This window comes from Myotis yumanensis, unplaced genomic scaffold, assembly GCF_028538775.1.
Source record: "Myotis yumanensis isolate MYYU_CA2020_CCGP unplaced genomic scaffold, mMyoYum1.0.hap1 SCAF_2, whole genome shotgun sequence".
Classification (NCBI taxonomy): domain Eukaryota; kingdom Metazoa; phylum Chordata; class Mammalia; order Chiroptera; family Vespertilionidae; genus Myotis; species Myotis yumanensis.
The window spans coordinates 65,808,911-65,827,337 of NW_027223753.1; the positions used below are offsets into that span (position 1 = coordinate 65,808,911).

Here is an 18,427-nt window from a genome sequence, read left to right on the forward strand (position 1 = left end):
AAAAAAAAAAAATCCTAACTTGTTCTTACCTTGGTCCTCAGGCAGCAGCAGGCTCTGCACAGGCAAGCTCGTGACTCGTCCAATCATACCCGAGACTGAGAGGAGGAGTTGAGAGACAGAGAGAAGGAGGGGAGTCAGAGAGTACGGCGCACATTCCACACATGCGCACTGCGGGCCCGGGACGAGTTGGCTACTAAGCAACAGGCAGCGGCGGCAAAAATACCCAGCAGGCCAGATAAATGTTTTCGGCAGGCCACATGTGGCCCGCGGGCCATAGTTTGAGGACCCCTGGTCTTAGGAACCGAGACACCTCTTCTCTATCCATCTCCAGGCGGGTCTGCCTACATGCAGATATGCCCACATACGAGTACCCGGCGTGATGACATCATCACGCCAACCCCATCACATACAGTCCTTACAAATACAGGTGTATGTGACAGGGTTGGCGCCATAATGTACTTATGCAGACCAGTCACACATGTGTAGAGAGCAGCTACTGTGTAGAAAGCAGCTGCTGTGTTGAAAGCAGCTACTCTGTTAAAAGCAGCTACTGTGTTGAAAGCAGCAGTATTGGAGGTAAAACGACACTTCATGAATTATAATTACTGGGTAAATGTAAAAAATCATGTACTGTAAAATCATCAACTACTGCAAAAAAATTATCTGTACCATGGGAACTTAATCTGGATGCTGATCGGTCTTTTTATATTCAGCTGTGGTTGATGTGAATACTGCCCCCTTGTGATAGTAACAGGTATGTAATAAAAACAACACAGAATGGTAAATCATAGGAGACTTTAATGAACTGTATTGACTCAACTATGCCATGTATCATCTTTTGTATTATTAAAGCTATTGTTATATATTATTTTCATTAGCAAACCATCCCATGACAATGGATTGTGTAGAGAAGAACGTTAAGAAAAGAAAATATAGTGAGGATTTTTTACGGTATGGTTTTACCTCAATAATTACAGCAGGAATTGAGAAACCGCAATGTGTTATTTGTTGTGAAGTTCTATCAGCCGAATCTATGAAGCCAAACAAACTAAAATGCCATTTTCATAGCAAGCATCTGAGCTTTGCCAGCAAGGATCCCAACTATTTTAGAAGCAAAGCTGATGGACTTAAGAAAGCCAGACTTGACACTGGTGGCAAGTACCATAAACAAAACGTAGCAGCCGTTGAAGCTTCATATTTGGTGGCACTCAGAATTGCCAGAGCTATGAAACCGCACACCATTGCTGAGGATTTACTGTTGCCAGTGGCCAAAGACATTGTTCGAGTTATGATCAGAGACGAATTTGTTAAGAAATTGAGTGCAATTTCCTTATCTAATGACACTGTCCATAGAAGAGTAGATGACATGTCTGATGATATTCTTGATCAGGTAATCCAGGAAATTAAATCTGCTCCACTTCCAATATTTAGTATCCAGCTTGATGAATCTACAGACGTTACAAACTGTTCACAGTTACTGGTTTACATGAGGTATATTAGTGATGGCGACTTTAAAGATGAGTTTCTTTTTTGCAAACCTCTTGAAATGACAACTACTGCATGTGATGTATTTGACACAGTTGGTTCTTTTCTGAAAGAGCATAAGATCTCTTGAAAAAAGGGTTGTAGTGTTTGCACAGATGGTGCTCCAGCTATGCTAGGATGTCGATCTAGATTTCAACGTTTGGTACTGAATGAGTCACCAAAAGTCATCGGAACTCACTGTATGATTCATCAGTAAATATTAGCAATGAAGACGCTGCCACAAGAGTTACAAGAAGTAATGAAAAGCGTCATAAGTTGTGTCAATTTTGTAAAGGTGAGCACTTTAAACAGTCGACTGTTTTCGCAACTGTGCAATGAGTTGGATGCACTGAACAGTGCTCTGCTATTTCACACTGAAGCGAGATGGTTGTCGAGAGGAAAATTTTTAAAACGTGTTTTTGAGCTTCGTGATGAACTCAAAACGTTTTTTAATCAGAAAGCAAGACCGCAGTTCGAAGCACTTTTTGGCGATAAAAGTGAACTGCAGAAAACAGCTTACTTGGTTGACATCTTTGCCATCTTGAATGAGTTAAATTTATCACTGCAAGGACCAAATGCAACATGCCTCGATTTGTCTGAAAAGATCCTATCATTCCAAATGAAACTTCAGCTTTGGCAAAAAAAAATTGGATGAAAATAAAATTTACATGTTGCCTACCTTATCTGCTTTCTTTGAGGAACATGACATTGAACCAGACAAAAGGATTACGATAATAATTTCTGTGAAAGAACACTTGCACATGTTTGCAGACGAAATTTCATCGTACTTTCCAAATCTACCTGACACCCCATTTGCACTTGCCAGAAGCCCATTCACAGTCAAAGTTGAAGATGTTCCTGAGACAGCACAAGAGGAGTTCATTGAACTGATTTCTCTACAGTGCCAGTTACAAAATTCTGGATCAAGTGTTTGCAGTCATATCCTGTTCTGTCTGAGACAGTGCTGTGCCTTCTTCTTCCATTTCCAACAACATATCTTTGTGAAACAGGGTTTTCCAGCTTGTTGGTTATCAAGTCTAAATACAGAAGTAGACTTGTTGTGGAAGATGATCTTCGTTGTGCTCTTGCAAAGACTGCCCCGAGAATTTCTGATCTGGTGAGAAAGAAGCAATCTCAACCTTTGCACTGCCGTTGGCTTTTTACGCATACTGTCGCAAAATGTAGCAATGTAGTCTACTGTTGTGATATTAAGACTGTTACCCATGCTACACCATGCTTCAAGACAAAATTTCATTTATTTATAATTAGAAATAAATATTTCACAATATATAATTACATATTGTTTTTGTGATTAATCACTATGCTTTAATTATGTTCAATTTGTAACAATGAAAATACATCCTGCATATCAGATATTTACATTATGATTCATAACAGTAGCAAAATTACAGTTATGAAGTAGCAACAAAAATAATTTTATGGTTGGGGGTCACCACAACATGAGGAACTGTATTAAAGAGTCACGGCATTAGGAAGGTTGAGAACCACTGCCTTAGTGCTTGAAAACAGAGCCTGGTTGGATTAGCAGATAAACCCCAGGTGACAACAAGCGTGTAATGAATAAGCATGCCTCCCAACTACGTGGGTAACTCTACCATCACTGTAGCATTAGTTTGCAGTTTGTGGTATTTTTCACATGAATTATATGCCTCCACTAAAAAACACACACCAAACAACAACAACAAAAAAGGACTAACGTCAACATTCTGAGCTGTGAGGAGATAAACAGGTTATGCATAGTGGTAGAGCTCTCCTTATTTTTTCTCCTATGCAATGTTCCCAGGCTTATGTTTGAATAATGCATTTGACTCAAACAGTAAGAATCTATAAAATATAGTGGAAAAGGAGTAGAAGGTGGTGGTTAAGAGAAGGCTTTGTAGTCATATCTGGGTTTAAATAAATATTTCAATACGTACCAGCTGTAGGAACTTGGGCAAGTAGCTCAAACTCTCTCCAAGTCTTGGTTTTATCATCCCTAAAGGAGCAATAATATTTATACCTATAAGTTAGTGATTATTAAATAATAAAATTATGTAAAGGCTTAGCACAATTGATGGTGCATAGCAGCACACAAAATTTGTAGTAACAGTTGTAAGTACCTTGTGACAGGCTAGAAGAAAGAGGTTCCAGGGAATAATATTCAAGTTTAATTCCTTTTGGGTATTTCTCCTTAAAATCAGTTGGCTTCATCTTCACTGTGCAGAGATTTCTGTGCAGGTCAGGTCTCTGCTCACATGTGCTGTTCAGGACCTAGGGACAAACAGGAGCGCTGGGATTGACCTGGCAAATGTTGACAGTAGTTGAGGAAACAGAGAGAGTAGGGACGGTGGTGGAGGAATTGGGGGAAAAATGGGAGGAAAAAGCACAAGAAAAAATGAAAGAAAAGGAATATTGGCAAACAATGGAAGGCCCTTTAAGGAGCTGAGTGAATATTTCAAATCATTGTAGTAGGGCATTAAGTTAAAAAGGCTCAGAAGCCTGGAAATCTGCAATTGAGTTAATATAAACAAAGTCTCATTATCTGAACTGACATTGAGAACTGGGCAAGGGTGGTGTGCCTCCACGGTTAGACTTCCAGTTTTTTTGTTGTTTTTGTTAAAAAAAAAATAAAAAAAAAAATATATATATATATAGATTTCAGAGAGGAAGGGAAAGGGAGAGAGAGAAAGAAACATCGATGTTGAGAAAGAATCATTGACTGGCTGCCACCTGCACGCCCCCTACTGGGGATCCAGCCTGTAACCTTGGCATGTGCCCTTGACCAGAATTGAACCCGGGACCCTTCAGTCCACAGACCGACGCTCTATCCACTGAGCCAAACCAGCTAGGGCTAGGCTTTCAGTTTTTATGGTGCTCTGGCATAACCCAACAATAATAATAATAATAAATACTGCTATTAATAGTAATAATAATAACGATACTAAATTAATTGGGTTCTGGACATGTGACAGGCTTGTAAACATGTTTTAGGTCATTCAACTTTCATGACACCTCTATGAAGCAAGTAATATTTTATTATTGCCATTTTACCAAATGAGAAGACTGTGGCTCAGGGAGAGTATGTGACTTCTCTGTGGCAATACCGGGAGTAATGGCAGAGCTTAGAGAAACCCAGATTTTACTCATTCCTGACTTTCGTGTCCTGAGGAGGTTGCTGTGTCTGGCCACACAGGCTGTGCCCTGCACCATCCTGGTGTTGGCTCTCATTCAGAATATGATGTGAATGGGGCAACTCTGGAGCTGTGTGTTGTAGAAGCCCCAGTTCTTCATCTCTGTAACTGAGATTTAATGCCCCTAACCTCTCCTTTTAAATGAGTAAGTAAAGCTTTACCTCTTAATTTAAAGTCTTCAATCCTTGACCTCTAACTTTTCCTGTGTGCATTTCACAAAGACAGCAATTCATGTCTGTGAATGTGTTTTGAATGTAGGCATTAGCTAAACAAGTCAAGATCACCACCAAGGATCCTACTCAAGATAAATTCATGTTAAGCAAATATCCTTAAATAATGTCTAGACTCTGCTAGTCTAAATCAGACTCACTTCTAAAGTCTGGACTCCTGTATTAACTTCAGAAAGAAGGGAAAGATCTTTTCAACTAATCCTTAACATTGAGGATCATCATCACCAAATTGACAGACTGTTTGATCTTTGTCCAAACTGCTGTGATCTGTTAAAATTAATAGTATTTTTTTTTTAAATATATTTTATTGATTTTTCACAGAGAGGAAGGGAGAGAGACAGAGAGTCAGAAACATCGACGAGAGAGAAACACCGACCAGCTGCCTCCTGCACATCTCCCACTGGGGATGTGCCCACAACCCAGGCACATGCCCCCGACCGGAATCGAACCTGGGACCCTTCAGTCCGCAGGCCGACGCTCTATCCACTGAGCCAAACCGGCTCCGGCAAAATTAATAGTATTTAATGTCAGTTGTTTTTGCAGGTAAATAAAAACTTGCTTTGGAGTAAAACAATATTTGTCTTTTCTAAATCCTGAGCGAAGAATGGTTTGTTGCACATGGCAGCCCAGGTACAGATTTCAATAATCTAGTTGAAATCTGGATATGCCTCCCCTGCAAAAAAAATTGTTATACAATCAAAGTCAAAGGCTGGGGTAGAATCAGGAGGCTGTGTGGCAGAGTCACTGTGTGGAAATTGGATAGGGGAACAGAAGCACCAGACATCTCCTATGAGACAGAAAGAATCTAGAAGAGAATCAATTTCTTAGCAGTCCAGCTCCTCCTCACCTCCATTATTATGTTTAGGATCGTGGTTGGTATTTGATTCCACAACAATCACTTGTAGAGATGACTCATGCTTTTTTTTTTTTTTTTTTTTTTACCAGCCCATGGTCACAGACAACAATGGGGGGTTAGGACCAGATGGAGGAGAGGAGGGTGTGGGTGGGAGGAGACAAAGAGAGGTAATGGGGGACATCTGTAATAATGTCAACAATAAAAATAAAATAAATAAAAAGTACTGCCCCAAACAAACAAAAACTCCTGACAGCAAGAAGCCTCCTTCCAGCTTCTTTCCTGTATTTTCTTCTTAATGGCTTCGTCTTCTATCCTTTTGCCTGCATTTGCTTTGCCCCTTTCCTTCTCGTGGCTCACATGTTCTTTCTGGACACATATGTGTCATCTGCTTTTCAAACTCCACTGTATTCCTTTCCTCAACCAATTTGGGAGAGTATTATTTTCCCATTAGAGCAGAACACCAGGACACCGAGCCTCGTTTAGTATTCCAACATTCCACAAACAGCTCCAGTGATTGCTCAGTTTTAAACGACCTCCACTCATCGTTTTAGCAAATGGATACGCATTAAATGGCTCCAACAGGTGTATGATTATAAAAAGAATGTCAGATTTTTGTGGAAATTAATACTGGAATATGGGGTCTACTATTACTGCTTAGCAGCAAATGGTTCAAGTAGTATAATAATATAGCAGGCTCGGGGAGCCAATTAATCCATTAGAGGAAAATTCCATTTATTTCAAAAAAAATAAAGTGACTTTAGCTTTGAAAATGAACTGCAGACAACAACTCTAAGTGGAATTCATCTTAGCAAGTTACACACTATTTTGTGGATCATTTAAAATCCAGTTATGTAAGCAAAGAAGGGTATCAAGAAAACGTAATCGCTATTTTTAACAAAATGTGCTTTTTTAGGGTATACTAAAACTTTATATTACTGACATTAATTATTTTGGCATCTTATTGGCAGTTACACTGGACAAAAAGTGGAAGTATGTAAGTGCAAAACAAGTTCTTGGCTTCCTTTCTTCATCCCTACATACTTCAGGACTTTATTTATGGCTAAATTGAAGCTGGATGTCAAATCTGGGCCCCTCAGAACAAAATCTTAGTAATTAACTAGCAAAACTGAGCATGATCGCTTCTGACACACCTACACTGGTAATTATTGCTTTGAGGCCATTTACTAATGAAATTAATGTATTCATTGCCCTAACAAATTAGCATAACTCATACATAATGCCCCACATTTCAAGACCTCACTAGAAAAACAACACTTAATGCTGCAGAATGAGATGGCAAGGGCATTGCATGGAGACAGTATTCACTGAATTACTACATGTTAAAAACCACAATAGCTAAGTGTTCGTTGCAATGCAAAATGTAAACACAATGTGGGTATTAAAGCCATTAATAGTGTAGTCAAGAGTGTACAATTGATGATTATCTTTGCACTTCAAATAAGCAGATATTACAATAGCAGTAACCATGGAATCTAATTAACTGGCTACTTTTAGAGCTACAAAGTATGAAAAGAATGCTCCGCAGACAGCCTCTTCTTCCCCAGCACATTGATAAAGAATATTGTTCAGCTGTTGCCACTTCTCTACATTTCTTGCTGAATGAACTCAATGGCACACTAATTAAATCCCGTGCCCCATCCCTGCAGCAAGAGGGTTGAAAAAAAGGAAAGTAAACAGTTTCAGTACCTACATGTTATCCTGAAAGGCAAAAAATGTGAACGTTATCCTTGGATAAGCTTAATGCTTTAGTATAAAAGGTGATTTTGCTTTTATTCTCTATGTGCTTTTCACTTCAAATGACAAAGAGATTATAAATTGAGTGGGGTAGTCAGAAGACAAAGAAAAAAAAAGGACTCTAAACCACCTTATATATTTTTTGACAAATTGTAACCTAAAGACCCCTCCCAAGCATACAAGCATAGTGAAAGATGGTGGTAGCGTTTTCATCACCCCTGCCCTAGACCCACTTTAAGGGAATCGTACCCTGAAATAATCATGCTCAATGGGGAAGGTGCTTAACACAGGTGTGCTATGTACACATGCATACATTGAGAGCAGCCAGCAGTTATTGGCAAGTTAAGGTTTGGGTTTGACTTATGCTTGATGAAACAATGATGTTATTACAAAGACTATTGCTTTCACAGTACCCTTCCATTCATAAGAGTTGGCCTCTATTCAGTACTTAGAAATATGTATTTCATCAAAATTCAGGACATAATAACTGAGAGAGCTCATAGAATTGATTACAATCGAAGGCTTAAAGCTTTATGGATGGAAATAAACTTGGAGATCATATAATTCAACTCTACCACTCTGGACATAGAGAAATAAACATTTTGAGGAATTTAAGCAACTTGTCCAAGGTTTCATAGTTAGTAGGTTTAGTCAGCTGGGTTTTCTGATTTCAGTTCCAGAGCTCCTTTCATTACATTGGTGAGAAAGTGAATGCATGAGTTCTAAGGAAATAAATCGTAGGTGTCCCCTTGCTTTATTTAATGGGAAAAATTACCAATAAGTGTGTCTTAGAATCAGGGACTTTTGCAGTTTCATTAAAGTGTCCTAGAAATGCATTTTTAAATAATGTGAAGCCTGAAAAGCCATAAATCCTGAAATGCAAGCATTTCAGCCATAAGAAATCCACTCCTGCCCAGCCAATGAGGCTCAGTGGTTGAGGGTCAACCCAGGAATCAAAAAGTCCCAGTTTGATTCCTGGTTAGAGTAAGTGCCCGGGTTGCAGAATCGATTCCCAATAGAGGGTATGCAGGAGGCAGCCAATTGATGTTTCTCATTGATGTTTCTACCTCTCTATCGCTCTCCCATTCTCTCTCTCTAAAAATCAGCAAAAAGAAACTTAAAAAAAAAGAAAAGAAACCCACTCTTTAAAAACTCACACCTCCACCCTGACTTCTATGTCTCCTCACATCATTCTGGTGAGCTTTAATACCTTCTTTCATCAAATATATACAGAGAGTTGATGTGAGAGATAAGAGTTCGGAAAAGGGAAAATCTTATTTGGTTATTTGTTAACTATATCTAACACAAAACAAAAGATGAATTTCAATTAAATTGACTGGTGTATGATGGTGAAACAAACTTCAGCTCTTACCTTGCACCAATGACTCCTTTACTCCCTTATTTATGATACAAGTTGATGAGATTGAGATGGTTGAAGTTTGGAAATGGGCCATATCTAACTGTTCTCTCTTCTCCCTCTGAAGCCAAAAGGAAAGGTATTAACAAGTTAAGTGACAAATACGAACAAGCACATTTAGGTATGCATTTAGGTCCTTGAGTGGTAAAAGTAGCACTTATAGGAGACAAGTGAGGATGGCATTGCAACAAATATGAAAAGTTGCCAAAACCGGTTTGGCTCAGTGGATAGAGCGTCTGCCTGCGGACTCAAGGGTCCCGGGTTCGATTCCGGTCAGGGGCATGTACCTGGGTTGCGGGCACATCCCCAGTGGGAGATGTGCAGGAGGCAGCTGGTCGATGTTTCTCTCTCATCGATGTTTCTAACTCTCTATCTCTCTCCCTTCCTCTCTGTAAAAAATCAATAAAATATATTAAAAAAAAAAAAAAAAAAACAAATATGAAAAGTTGATTGTAACGAATGTGTTTTTTTATGTATAGACTATGGACTTGAACCAAATGGAATGTTGGCTAAAGCTCAGTTCTAAGAATATTTCAATACTCTAAGAATATTTTGGGTTCAGTACATTTAGAAAATGTATAGATTTGATACTAGTTTTAACTTATAGCCAATACTACTATTAATTAAAAACAATGACACAGTAGTAATAGCTATCAGAGCCTTGAGTGATATGTACTAGGCAATATATGCTAATAACTTTACCTATATTATCTTATATTACTCTCAACAAATTCCTACCAGTTAGGCTTTATTTTAGCAATATCTCAATTTTAACCCTGTGAGGCTCAGAGAGTAATAATAATACTAGCATCATCCTAATATATAAAAAGCCAGGGGCCGTCACAACCAAAACGACTGGACAGATGACCAAACAGCAGGCTGTGTGGGGTGACCAGGCCTGCAGGGGGGTTAGTGAGGGATGACCAAATGACTGAACAGCAGGCTGCGTGGGGCAGCCAGGCCGATGGGGGGGGGGGGGCAGCTGGGGGTGACCAGGCTGGCAAGGGGGGCAGTTGGGAGTGACCAGGCTGGCAGGGGGGGCAGTTGGAGGCGACCAGACCAGCAGGGGGGCAGTAAGGGGTGACCAGGCCAGCAGGGGGGGCAGTTAGTGGTGACCAGGCCAGCAGAGAGGGGCAATTAGGGGTGACCAGGCTCGCGGGGTGGGGGCAGTTAGGGGCAAACAGGCCAGCAGGGGGGGCAGTAAGGGGCAACCAGGATGGCAGGGGTAGGCAGTTGAGCTGACCAGGCTGACAGGGGGTGGCAGTTGGGGGCAATTAAGCTGGCCAGCAGAGGTGGTTAGGGGTGATCAGACTGGCATGGGGGGCAGTTAGGGGTGATGAGGCAGGCAGGCAGGTGAGCAGTTAGGAGCCAGTGGTCCCGGATAGTGAGGGGGATGTCCGTCTGCCGGTTTAGGCAGTCAGACATTTCTCGAGGGGTCCCAGATTGGAGAGGATGCAGGCTGGGTTGAGGGGACCCCCCTCCCGTGCACGAATTTTGTACACCAGCCCTCTAATTATAATTAGAATAATATAATTATAAGAAGAATAATAGGAGTAATTAACATTTATTATCCTCGCTTCCTATGCAATAACTCCTCTTCTACATGATTACATTTAACCTTATATAATCTTCACAAAAATTTAATAAACTAGGTATTATTAACCCAATTTTACAGAGAAGGAAATTAAGTAACAGAGAAGTTAAGTAATTAAAGAACACACATCTGAAAAGTGGTTAAGCCAAGTGATCCCTGTTGACTTGACTCTATAGTTCAGACTTCTAACCATAATATTCACTACTTCAAAATAACTTGCTCAACAAATATACAGCAAAGCCAAGATTTGGAGGTAAATCTGTCAGATTACTGTATCCTCTTCCTTCCTGTCTGTTTACACACCAAGTCTGTTCTGTCTCAAAGCCTTTGTACTTGGTTTCTCCTCTACCTAGATCTCTGTTCCTCTGACTCTCCCCCGGGCTGACCCGTTATTTTACAGTCATTGGCTGACCCAGCCCCTGCTCAGAGAGGCCTTTTTGGAACATCCGATCTAAGTATGTTGCCCACACCAACCTCTCTCTTTGGTGGAATTTATCACTGTATGTATGTATATCATTATGTCACTTGTTTGCTGATGGTTTGTTGTCTGACTCGTCAACTCTAAGCTCCATGAAGTAAAACTATGACCATTTTCTTCACCAATGTTCACCTGAATGTCTCTTAATGCTTTGCAGAGCTTAGGTGCTCAAAAGTGCTTATTGTGTGAAAGAATAAGTAATTCTGGGTTATAACTCTGACTCTGTTTCACTCTGTGACTACTTGTGGTATTGTAGGTCACAGTGTCAGTATAGAAAAACAGAACTCTTTGCTGCTGAGCAGGTTTTACTTTAACTTCATGGTTTGTTATCAAAAGCATTATGAGAGGAAAGACTCTAAGGATACAACTTTATACCATGGCATTTTTGCTGACTTTTTTGTTTCTAAGTGGCCTTTTCTGCCTATTTATACCTTTAAAGACTGCATTTTAATTGGATATTCATTGTTCTATAAGTAAGTAGCACAATGCTGCTTGGGCAACAGCTACAGAGCTGACTGTCAGAAGGAGCAACCATCACTTGGAAACCCACTAAAAAAGAATCTGAAGAGTTCATCATCTCTTCCTTAATTTTCATGACAAAGAAACATTATTTCATGTGAAAATAAATGTTTCCCGTTTTCTTTTTAGGGTTCATGTCTCTACGCCACATTGAGCGAAAATAACTCAGCCTGCACGTGGGGCCCAGGTGGAAAGATAAAACCAACAGAGAGTTTCTTCGATGCAGTTGTTGCTCCTTCTCTTTGGGGCAGTGTCAGAAGATGGAAAGAGGAAGTGGCAGAGGAGATGCCTGTGACTAAAAGTCTTCTTAAATCACATCTGAACTAACAGATTCTGGACTGTAGAGATGGGCATAGGAAAGGAGATGGTAAGTGGAACACGGGGGTGGGTTAAAAAAAGATATTTTTGCTGTTAAAAAAAGGGAAAAAATAGACAATGAGTAAAGTATGATTGTATAGGAATAAAAGTTTGGGGAATAAAAGTTTGAAATGGTCCTCCAAATCCTTACTGCTACTTATTAAGCACTTACTGCATGCTGTCCATTTCTAAGTATTATTACACATATCTTAACTTGCTAAATCCTTAAGTCAAGTAATTCATATGACCTTCATTTTATTGATGCAATTGAAGCTTAAAGGATTAAGTAACTTGTCCAGGGCCACTGAGTAATTAAATGCCGGATCCAGGATTCAAACTCCAGTCTGATTACTACCAAAGCCCTTGGCTCCTAGGTTCCCACATTCTTTTTGGAAGAAATTTTCCTAGAGGATCTCAGGCAGGGTGAGTTTTTAATTAAGAAGATTCCCTGTTTTAAAGGCTGTTGAAGGAATAAACCATTTCCCTTCAATCAAACAGGGCTATCAGCAGGCTGGGTTTGGACAAAGGGAGGTAGGGTGATCTGTATATGTGTTTGTTTATAAATGGCCTATAAAATAATGTTGAGAGGGAAAAAGAGATTTAAAAGGGAAACATCATTTACCATGTTTCATTAAATAGCACAGAAATTTGGGGGGGAGGAACCATTCCTAATGATTCCAAAATTAAAAGGATGAAGTAAGAAGGGAACCCAGGGAAGTTCTTTAAAGCACAGTTGTGGCCATTTGAATCAACTGGTTCAAATAATAACCCTAAAATGTAATGTCAAAGAGTAATAGCTTAATGTAGAATGATTATCCTGTAAGGTGGGTGGTGGTCCTATCCACTGGCCATATATATATATATATATATATATATATATATATATATATAATTTCAGAGAGGAAGGGAGAGGGAGAGAGAGAGAGATAGAAACATCAATGATGAAAAAGAGAATCATTGATTGGCTGCCTCCTGCACACCCCCCACTGGGGATCGAGCCTGTAACCCGTTGCACATGTCCTTGACCAGAATTGAACCCAGGACCCTTGAGTCTGCAGGCCGACACTCTATCCACTGAGCCAAGCCAGCTAGGGTGGCCCCACACTTATAAAGGGCTAGGACTTTCTACTCATCAGTGCGTACACACACAGACATGCATTAGCACCCACTACACTTTAATATTTCATATTTTAGGATCATGTAATAACAATGCCAAAAAATGATTGTGGCTAAGACTGTAGTCCAGGATATGAAATCTTAACATCAAGGCCCTGGGAGGGATAATTCCTAAGAAGAAATCCCTGGTGGTCTCTACTTCTTATAATCTTAAAATTCTGTATGTGTGTGTTTCCATAGTAAGGGATGTTAAAAACCGGGAAAGTCATGATGATTAAGGAGCAGCCTTGGCTTATCACGACACTCTGCCTAATGGCTGGGCATGGTGAACGTAGGGGACATTTTTTAAGCCTTACCCAAGCTTGGAGGTGCGGCTGCAGTGTCCTGCAGCAGGTAGTTGTGATTGTCTACAATAGTGGGTGCTCATAGACCTAGAGGAAGGTCCAAGATTCTGACGGCACTGCTGACTAAAATTCCGGTTTTCTCTCCACGGTCTTGTCAGGCCAGGGCCTCAAGGAATGCCCCATTGTGGGGGTCAAGTGCTAAGAACCTGGGAACTGGAAAAAGACCCAGATTGGTGAAACTTACGAGAAACATTATTAAGAGGCAATCAATCTTCCTCTGGCGACATGCTGGCAGAAGTACAGGGCTGCCGAGTACGATCTCTGAGGGGTTAGCGCTGGGACAGCCAATGTGGGCAGCCTGCCTCCGTTTGCAACTAAAGGGTAAGCTGTGTCTGGAGAAGGAACTTTGGGTGACCTCAAGGAGCGACGCATGCGGCCTGGCCCAGGACACCCGTGAGAAGGCTCTCTGTTATGTTTATAAACTTTACAAAGTTATGCTCACAGTTATATAACCCCTATGAGGTGCCATAGTTAATGAAGTGCTGGAAGTTAGAAAAATAGCAATGATGTTGTTTTGCCTGTGCTAGTCTTTCCTCTATGAGGGTTAAACTCAGTGTTACTTTACTGATGTGACACAGGACACAATCTCTCTAGCACCAGCCACAGGTCAAGTCAATCTTCTATTTCAGGAAACTAGCAGCAATAGAATTAATATATAACCATATTAAAGGCATTTCAAAGAAGGAATGTTAATGAGTGACTGAAATTTGCAACTTAATTCAAAAGCAGAGCAAGATCATTTCATAAAAATAACTATAATAATAATTTGTTGACTCAATAGTTCATCCTTGTTTTTATTTTTCATGAATCAATCTGTAAAACCACATGCCCATTTTTAAAAATGCCACCATTCTATCTCCTCCTCCCACAGCTGTACATGCTTGCCTATTTAGGAAGAGCTCATCAGCCTTTTTAAATATCATTTTTTATTTTTCAATTACAGTTGACATACAATATCATATTAGTTTCAGGTGTACAACTCAGTGATTAGACATTTTATAGCTTACTAAGTGATCATCCTGATAAATCTCATACCCATCTGACACCATATATAGTTATTAGAATATTATTGACTATAGTAGTATTCCCTATGCTATAGTTTACATCCCCATGACTATTCTGTAACTGCCAATTTGTATTTCTTAATCCCTTCACCTTTTTCACCGATGCCCTCAACCCCCCTCCCACCTGGCAACAGTCAAAATGTTCTCTGTATCTATGAATCTGTTTCTGTTCTGCCTGCTCATTTATTTTTTTAATTCAATTGTTGATAGATATGTATTTATTGCCTTTTTATTGTTCATATTTTTTATCCTTTTTATTATTCATTTCATGTAATACTGGTTTGGTGGTGATGAACTTCTTTAGCTTTTTCTTCTCAGGGGACCTTTTTATATGTCCTTCAATCCTAAATGACAGCTTTGCTGGGTAGAGCAATCTTGGTTGTAGTTTCTTGCTTTTCATCACTTGGAATATTTCTTTCTAATCATTTCTGGCCTGCAAAGTTTCTGTTGCAAAAACAGCTAACAGTCTTATGAGCTTTCTTGTGGCTAACTGCTTTTCTCTTGCTTTTTTTATGGTTCTGTCTTTGTCTTTAAACTTTTGCATTTTGATTATGATGTGTCTTGATGTGAGCCTCTTTGGGTTCACCTTATTTGGGACTCTCCATGCTTCCTGGACTTATATGTCTATTTTTTTTTCCATCAGGTTAGGGAAGTTTTTTGCCAATATATTTTAAAATAGCTTTTCAATTTATTTCTCATTCTTCTCCTTTCAGCACCCCATGATGTGAATATTGGTACACTTGAAGCTGTCCTAGAGGCTTCTTGCACTATCCTCATTTTTTGCTGTTCTGATGGGTATTTTTTGCCTTTTTTAAAATTATTTTTTAAAAATATATTTTTATTGATTTCAGAGAGGGAGAGGAAGAGAGAGATAGAAACATCAATGATGAGAGAGAATCATCGATCTTCTGCCTCCTGCATGCCCCCTATTGGGGATCAAGCCCACAACCTGGGCATGTGTCCTGATTGAGAATCAAACTGTGATCTCTTGGTTCATAGGTCAACACTCAACCACTGGGCAACACTGGCCAGGCTGCTTTATTTTTTTAAATTCATTTCAGAGAGAGAGAGGGAGAGAGGGAGAGAAAGAGAGAGAGAGAGAGAGAGAGAGAGAGAGAGAAACATTGATGTGAGAGAGATATATTGATTGGTTGCCTCTTGAATGTGCCCCGAATGGGGATCAAACCACAACCTACGTATGTGCCATGACTTGGAATAGAACTCACAGCCTTCCTTCCAGTGCATAGCAAGATGCTCCAGCCAACTGAGACACTCTGACCAGGGCTGTTTTTTTATCTTCCAAATCTGTGACTTAATCCTCTGCTTCATCTACTCCACCGTTGACTTCCTGTAATGTATTCTTCATTTTAGTTAGTGTATCTTTCATTTCTGATTGATTTTTTTAAGGTTACCATGTCCTTTTTAATGTTATTGCAGTTTTCACTAAGTTTATCTATCCTTCCTCTAAGTTCATTGGACATCCTTATAATCAGTGTTTTGAACTCTGCATTTAGTAGATTGCTTATCTCTATTTTGTTTAGTTCTTTTCTTGCTTTGTTCTTTCATTTAGGAAATGTTTCTCTGTCTCCTCATTTTGGCAGCCTTCCTGTATTTGTTTCTATGCATTAGGTAGAATTGCTACATATCCCAGGCTTGGTAGAGTGGCCTGTTATGTGGTAGGTGCACTGTAGGGTCCAGTGGCACAGCCCCCCCACTTAAGCTAGGCACTCCAGATCGCTACTCCCCCGGGATGTGTATACCCTCCTATTACAGTTGAGCCTTGATTGATATTGACAGATCAATGGGAGGTATTTACCGCAGGCCTTTGGGCTACAAGGAGTGGCTGTGACCATTGTGGAGGATCAGCTGTGCAAGGACCCACCCCATGGAGTAGGACTTACTTCAGTGGGGCTCTGGTGTCTGCTGAGTCCTCTCCTTGAGTATGTTGCTTGGGGAGACATGGTCTGAAGCTGTTCACAGGGTGTGCTGGCTCTGGGGTTTCCCAGGAGATGCAGGCCATGGTCACCTGCTGCATTTCTTCTTCCAGGGCCTCCCAGCATGAACTATAAAGTGATCTGCAGATAACTATACTTGTGCTGGGTTTGGAGATGCCCAGGAGAGCTCAAGATGTGAACCAAGGTTGGATATTGCTAGTGCCAGACCTGGGGCCACTTAGTGACAGGTATGGGGCATGCTGAGGCCAGATGTTGCTTGTTTGAGAGATTTTAGGAAAGTCTGGAGCATGATCCAAGAGAAGCCATTTGTATGGACAAGTCACTGAAAACAGATTGGGTGGGCCCTGAAGTTGGGTGGGGTAGGGCCTCATGGAATCACCAGGGTGGGGCAAATAGTGTTAGCCATGCTATGGAGACTCAAATACGATACTTGCCTGCTGGCTCTATGGTAGAAAGGCTCAGAAAAGGAATGGTGACCTCTGCCAGCACTTTAGTCTCAGAGAAAGCTGCCTCCCTCCCAGCCAGCTCTCACTCTGATGCCAGATAATTCAGTTCCTCCACGTATGTCCCTGGTGCTTTTCAACTGTTGCTCCAGTGTTGGAGCTCAGAGAGAGTGAGTCCAAGTAAGTCCATGCATGGGCCTTCTAAGAGGAATGCTTGGTACTCCAGCAGCCCTTAGTCTTAGCCACAATCCTCACTGGTTTTTACAACCAAAAGTTATGGGAACTTCTTTTCTTGGCACTGAAACCCTGGGCTAGGGGCCTGGTGTAGGGCTCAGATCCCTCACTCTTTAGAGGAAACTTCCAAAGCTGAGATACCCCTCCTGATTTTTATCTGCCAGATGTGGGCGTGGGAGCAGCCTGTTTTGCATGTCTCTGGCCTTCTTAACAGTCTCAGTGTGGCTCTTCTTTATATCCTTAGTTGTAGGACTCCTGTTCAGCTATATTTCAGACAGTTCTGAATGATGGTTGTTCTGTAGTGTAGTTGTAATTTTGATGTGGCTGTAGGAAGATGTAAGTACTGTATTTACCTATTTTGCCATCTTGACTAGAAACCTTTATCAGCCTTTTTTGATGGCATTTTAATTCTTATTTTTGTAATAATAACAAAATCAAATAAAACATTTATTTCCAACTCCTGCCACATCACTATGTATACACAAAGTGCCAAAGTGTTGAGTTGCATATAGGAGGCACTCAATTATGTGAAGTTGGTTGAGTAAATGCAGTCAATCAGTCCAACCATTTGCTGATAAAAGATCACTCTTTCACTTGAAGTAGAAGCTGGCAGTTCAAGTCAATATTTAATTAAAGAACTAAAAGTTGTGTTAAACCTAATGAATTGTTGTATCTACAAATGTCATAACGTTTCTCTCTTTAGAGATCACAAAGGGACTTTGAAGTACTTGGATTAGTAAAGTATTTGGTGAAGTATAAAAATCTTAGTGTCATTTTGATGAATAAAACATTATACAAAGTAATAAGTGGCTGTAGCCATATTCTTCCATTAAAAGTATTCCATTTCATAAATACATTGGGAGGGAAACAATATTAATGTAATATTCAAATATATTCAAGACACTATGTTCATTTCTTTATTTTCAAAGCATTCACCAAAATCACTTATTGGGGTACTTAAAATACTTTATTGATACTATTTAAAATATTTGCATCATTTATGAAAATTTTCAGAGGTAGTATTTTAAGAATTTAGATATTTTTTTATATCAGGTTTTCTCTCTGGACATGTAAGTCTAGGCAAATTCCCCAAAGCAGAAAAAGTGAAATAAACTTTTTTTTTAGATGAGACATTCAAAACTGGTTACAAGATAAATAAAACTCATAAAAGAAAAGAAAACAACCAAATATCAAATTGAACAAGAATTATGATGTTATTTCACCTTTTATCATCTTAGATATGAAAAATTAAAAATCCTCCAATTTTGTTTTGAAAGAAAAATAAGCATA

At 39.9% G+C, this 18,427-nt stretch overlaps 1 pseudogene; it reads left to right on the plus strand.

Moving 5' to 3' along the window:
- Positions 1-11,891, plus strand: part of LOC139002427 (protein FAM200C-like) — a 53,274-nt pseudogene extending 41,383 nt beyond the window's left edge.
- The last annotated feature ends 6,536 nt before the right edge of the window (positions 11,892-18,427 follow it).